Here is a 6,312-nt window from a genome sequence, read left to right as displayed (position 1 = left end):
TTCGTCTGTAGTTGTGTGATGAGTTGGAACGTATCCATCCAGCAACAGGGAACTTGTGTCAGCGATTCAATGAAGGCTTCAAATGTATTGTACCGAAGGTGCTTCAACTAGCTCAAAGGAAATGCCCACTATTCCAGTTTTACCTGGAGACAAAAGAAGAAGCTCTTACTGAGGATCTTCCAGGTACTGATTAAATGTTAATGCCTATACCACAGTGTTTCCAAGTCGTGGGCCTTAATATGTCTTTAATTCTATTTTAGATTTGTTGTTATTCTTATGTCATAAAACGGTGTACTTCTATTGAGGTGTTAATTAACATAGGTTCTGTGGGAAAATCATCTTTATATTCAAATTGCTTACCTGAAATTGACATCTACACTGGACCAAATGTCTAGTGATGACCTTTATATTTACCTGCACTGCTTCTGAATTAGAAAAATGTTGTTTAAATATCAAGTATATCTTATGTCTTGCAGATATTGACTTTAGGGCAGCCCTCATCTTTCTGCCTTACATCTTCAAAGAGAACATTGATCGCTTTATTACACTTGGAGAGGTATGTCTTGCTTGCTAAAATCTCTTTTGTTCACCTCCACAACACCAAATACACTTGACAAATGTACTGATATAAAGAAAATCATATTAACACCACACATGTCTCCACTTAAAGGAATACTTTATCCACTTTTAAATATTTCATTACTTTTAAGTGGAATGTAAAGTGGTAATGAGGCTGATGACCTCATCATTGTTGCTACGCTGAAGACTTGCTTGGATGGTCCTATTGCTTTTTGTCTTCCACCATAGTTAAATTACTTTAGATTCATCAGTTCTTGCTTAAATCCAGTCAAACAAGTTTTAACAGCAATTCATATCTGTTCTTGTGTGAAAGGAAAAGGCAGAAGTTTGAGTACATAAGCACAATATTTGTGCACAATGACTACAAAATTAAATTTTACTCTAATTGTGTAGCATGAACACCCAAAACAAAATCTAATTTACTAGCTACCGAATCTGCACACCACATCAGAATATAGTCACATTCTAATTATAAACCACTCTTTGAGCATATAATGTGTATGCAAAGAATGTAGATGATGCATGTGCTTCGTAATCTAGTGTATCTGCCCAATAACACAATGCTAATTATTGCTATTTTAACAACCTTATCAATGAACAAAAGCCTCACATTCCTCCTTAAAGAGCAAGTGCAATATGTCAGAATGGATCAACTTTTCTTTCGTTACCAGAATTTGTGAGGTATTAATATTTTTAACCAAATGGTAAGAATGTCAGGTTAATTTAGCTTTTTTCCTTTTGGCTTTGAATAGACTGATCTTGACAGCCCGTACCCAACTATTCAGTTGACCGACCGAGACTGGAAAATGGCCTTTGCCAGGAGAGCTCCAAACATTCTGAAAGTGCATAAGTCAAAACTACGAGAAAAAAGTCGAAATGTTACGAGAAAAAAGTCGAAATGTTGCGAGAAAAAAGTCGAAATGTTACGAGAATAAAGTCGAAATGTTACGAGAAAAAAGTCGAAATATTTCGATTTTTTTTTTTTTTTTTTTTTTTTTTTTCTCGTAACATTTCGACTTTATTCTCGTAACATTTCGACTTTATTCTCGGAAATTGCCTCTTTTGTGCAGTCTGAAATGGCGACCAGTGGTCGACTCCACGGATATCGGTGGTTACATCTGTGTGCTATTTGAAGAGGATATGTTGTTTCTCAAGAGACTTTAGCCGCTTTTCCACTATCGGGCCGAACCGTTCTCTTCGCTTAACCGTTCCGTTTCGTGTCGATCCGGGCCAGTCAGCACAGATACGGTTTCATTTTCCACTGTTGTGCTGATAACGGAACTCTTTGGAATGTAAACACAAATGTGTCAGTCGTTGCCTTGGTAACGCAATTGTAATATAAACAGAGATATGATCAGATATTTCTGTTTTTGGGACTTTGTTAAATAACAGAAAAAAAGGACACAACTACAAACAACGCAAAAAATAAAATAAACAAAAGGCGACGACAGGTATAAGGTTACCAACAAATGCTGAGGGGATGTGCATGCCAACGGAGACAGACAGCGTTTTAAGAACCGTTTGGTACGACAGTAGAAAAACGGCTTCGCCAGTACTTCAGCCGGGGTCCCAGCGCATTGTGGCATATGGATTCATATGATAAACTCAAGCCGTACGGCATTGCAATTAATGGTTGCATTGACAGCTTCAGTCGGTTTGTGTTGTGGGTGGAAGCGTACAATACATTCACGTAAAATACGACTTTCTTTTCGTAATTTTGACATTATTTCTCAAAATACTACGATTTTAATCTCGTATTACTACGAGTTTATTCTCAAAATATTTCGACTTTTTTTCTCGTAACATTTCGACTTTTTTTCTCGTAACATTTCGACTTTATTCTCGTAACATTTCGACTTTATTCTCGTAACATTTCGACTTTATTCTTGTATCATTTCGACTTTATTCTCGTAACATTTCGACTTTATTTTCGTAAAATTTCGACTTTATTCTCGTAACATTTCGACTTTATTCTCGTAGTTTCGAGTTTATTCTCGTAATCTTAGATTTTTTTTTATTTTTTAATGTGGCACTAAAACGCCGTCGTATATTTCGAGATGATTCGTTACAAAACAATTTTGAGTAGGCCGTGCGCATACCGCGTGCGTCAAACTAGTTAGCACGTGAGCTAAAACTATCACATGTAATATTGATAAATGGGTCATGAGACAAGACAGAGTAATTTGTGAAAGTCAACGTGTTTAATAACAGTTGAAAGGTTATATTAACGTGTCATTTGAGATGTGTGTGTATGAATTTGTGATGAAATTTGTTGAATCAGTAGTTAATTGTGTTTGCCTTGTGTTTTGCAAGGCTGGGTTTTTTCCTCCCATATGTTTGTTTCTACGAACAAGATCTTCTGAGAGAATCACCTGTTTTGTGCTGAACGTAATCCTCTGGTGAGAATCGTCTGTGTCAATCGCGATTACATGTGCACAAATGGCGAGCTGCCCACGGACCTTTGAACTGTGATTTGAATTCATCGACTGGTAGGAGAATTCCATTGTTTCTTGTTCTTTTGGGACACAAAAGATCTCAATACTTTGAACAGATTAGATTTTTTTCCTGCATCTGAAACGCAGAGACTTTGTTTTGTTTTTTTTAACTGGAACTGGTCGAACGAGTGTTTAGCTCTTGAAGCTGAATCATTTGATTCATGAACTTTGATCAAATGAATTATTAGATTCACAATGCATTGTTCAATCGAATCATTTGATTTGTTCTTGTGTTTTACATTTCATCATTGAATCTACTGTTGAGTTTTGAAAGAAAAAAAGTGTCATTTACATCTATTTTTGGAATTTAGTCAGAGTGAACATCCTATTACACACCCTTTTGACTTACTGGGTTCTTGAATGTAAAGTTCATTAAAGAGTTTTTTTATTGTGAATCTATTTGGAAGAAACAGACACACTATCGTTTTGTTTTTTGAGAATTTATTTTATTTTGGTCAAAACAGATTTGAATCTGTTGAACTGTTGACATTTTTTGATACTATTTGAGACAACAGAATATTTCTTGACTGCTGTTAATTGATTGTCCATCAATGTGGTTACTTGAAACAAACTACAAAGAAAAAGAAAAGGAACCCCATCAATATAAATTCTTTTATAAATTAAATTTAATCGTCTTGTCTATTCACTCACCAGTAGCATCATACCCTCTCTCCAGTAGACGTTCCTGGCTTCTGGTCATTGGCCCATATTGAACCCTGAGCTAGTGAGACGCGCTAAAAACGTTGTATGCTACACTTACATATACGTCGTGTGCCTAAGTGGATTCTACACATTTAAACAATTCAGACCAATTATCTTCATTATTTATGGAACAGATAAAATACATATAATAATTTATTAAATTAATAATCATGTTGACTTAACACCTTTCGTTATTTAAAAGCTGAAATGTGAGGGTTATCTTTTCATTAAAAAAAAAGTTTTTTTCACAGCTTTATTTAAAAATATATTAAATAGATATTTAAACATGCTATTAGTTAAACTGTTGTCAGTCATGTTGTCATTTAAAATCTGGACATCATTGGTAGGCTACTGTTGTTGTTTTAGTGATTATGCAAACAAAAAGTCATTGTATTTGTTGTTTTTTGATTTTAAATATAAAACTTGGTGAGGTGATTTGGCAGTACTTTTTGAAAATTTCCAGTACATTTTAACAATACCGTGATAATACTGAGAACCGTGATTATTTTGGTCACTATAATCATGATAGGAAATTTCCATACCATTGCATCCCTTAAAAAAAAAAAAAAAAAAAAAAAAAGGTAATCTTACTTTGCTTAAGAATTGGACAACAGATTATAAGATTTTCTCTAAATGCATTTCCAATAGATTGAATGAATATATTGGTGAATTAATTCACAAGGATCAGTCCTATTGTATTAAAAATAGGTGCATTAGAGATAATTTATTTCTTATAAGAGATGTTATTGATTATTCAAAGATAAATAATATTGATTTAGGTATATTATCCCTGGATCAAGAAAAGGCTTTTGACAGAGTCGGTCACTTTTATTTGTTTGATGTTTTAAGTGCATATGGTTTTGGAAATGGTTTCATTTCATGGATTAGAAACCTATGAACCTATGAAACTCTCTGCGCATTAAGGTGTCATGTTTTATACATAAGGATGGGTGGTTAGCCCCAGAAAATACTGCAACAAAGACTGGTGTGAAATCCTTACGTTTTTCTGAAAGGCTTCTATCTGAAATCGTTGCTGCTGTACCTGCTGAATTTAAATGTGCTATGGAGAAAGAATTATCAGAGCAAAATGATGGAAATAATATGAAGGAATTTCCAGAATTAGAAGTAAAAGCTGGTGTGGTCTTTTGGCAGGAGGAGGAGGGTAAATTGCTTACATTTTTGTACTCCAGAACTTCGTTTTTATCATGGGGTGGGCAAGAAATCCATGTATCACATTTTGGCAAGAAATCTAAATGGCAAGAAATATTTGGTACAGATCTTTCATCTAAAAGAAGCTGGAGAACTTTATATAAAATTCCTATTGATAAAAGAACAGGCGATTTACAGTGGAGGATCATACACGGCATAATTGCTACAAATAAACATAAGACACGCTTGGATCGTAGTGTTGTTGATACTTGCCCTATTTATTCAGACTCAGATCCACTATTTCAATTGTTGAAAGAATGGTGTGATATGTTGGGTCATGTTTTTAGACGAGAAGGTTTTATTTATGGTTCTTATCGGTATAAATCAAGGAATGTTGATGTATTTTTGAATTATTTGTATGGACAAGCTAAATTAAGAATATGGTTGACAAGGAAGGCTAAGATTATGGGAAAAGTTTCCACTAATATTGTTTTAATGTGTAAAGGTTTGATTTCTGCTCGTTTAATGGTTGAGTTTGCTTATTATGAACTTATTGGGAAATTGGTAACACTTGAAGAATGTTGGTGTCTAAATTGACTTTTATGGAAAATAAGTGATAGTTGTTTAGAAATGAAGTTGTAATAGTCTTTGTGTGTAACTGTGGAGTGATTATGTAAATCTGGTTCTAAATGCAATTAAAAGTTTCTGTAAAAGAAAAAAAAAAAGTCTCTCTGTCTCTCTCGCTTTATCTCGCTGAGATTTATTTATCAGTGTAAGGGCAGCTTCACTGATTATAAAAGGAGTTATGATTGCTTAAACACTCCCTAGACTGACTGTGCTCATTTAAGAGCGAGTTCCTTCACGGCATGATTCAGTCTAATAAAATGCATTTTCCCAAAATTCTGGATATATTGGCAGAAAATGTATATTTATATAATTTCATATTGTTAATCAGTATCACAGGAAGAGTGCCTTTTTTTTTTTTTTTTTTTTTTTTTTTTTTTTGCGAAAAACATAAATGTTCACAAATACTGATTTTATACAACAGTTCAATAAACCAGGAGATTTTGTTGCTCTATTTCGCCAACAGAAATCATTCCAAACACAGCCACTGCACTGTTTTGCGTCTCTAAACAACATGACGGTGGTTTTGTTCCTGAATGAATCAACCTTTAAATGTGTCGGTTCAATCGCAATGACTCTCTTTTTAACAGTGACTTGCTGCTGGCGGTTGTAATTCCACATTTAAAGTGCCCCTATTATGCCATTTTAAAGGTTGCTAATATTGTTTAAATAGACTCCCAAAACAGGTTTACATGTATGCAAGGTCAAAAAACACTTCAGTTTTCTCCAAAAATAGATTGAATTTTACCCCATTTTTAAATTA

The 6,312-nt window shown here is 34.1% G+C and overlaps 1 long non-coding RNA gene across 2 annotated transcripts; it reads left to right on the top strand.

Moving 5' to 3' along the window:
- Nucleotides 1-28: 28 nt before the first annotated feature.
- Nucleotides 29-4,279, top strand: LOC127158790 (uncharacterized). 2 transcript variants are annotated; one of them, XR_007826271.1, is made up of 3 exons: nucleotides 29-183; nucleotides 477-556; nucleotides 2,893-4,279. It is a non-coding gene; the product is annotated as an uncharacterized LOC127158790 (long non-coding RNA). The 2 variants fall into 2 exon arrangements; XR_007826272.1 differs by lacking the exon at nucleotides 2,893-4,279 and adding an exon at nucleotides 1,332-1,422.
- Nucleotides 4,280-6,312: the final 2,033 nt, after the last annotated feature.

This window comes from Labeo rohita, unplaced genomic scaffold (assembly GCF_022985175.1).
Source record: "Labeo rohita strain BAU-BD-2019 unplaced genomic scaffold, IGBB_LRoh.1.0 scaffold_1708, whole genome shotgun sequence".
Lineage (NCBI taxonomy): Eukaryota > Metazoa > Chordata > Actinopteri > Cypriniformes > Cyprinidae > Labeo > Labeo rohita.
The sequence above is the reverse complement of the archived record's forward strand: the minus strand, read 5'-3'. Positions and strand labels throughout refer to the sequence as shown.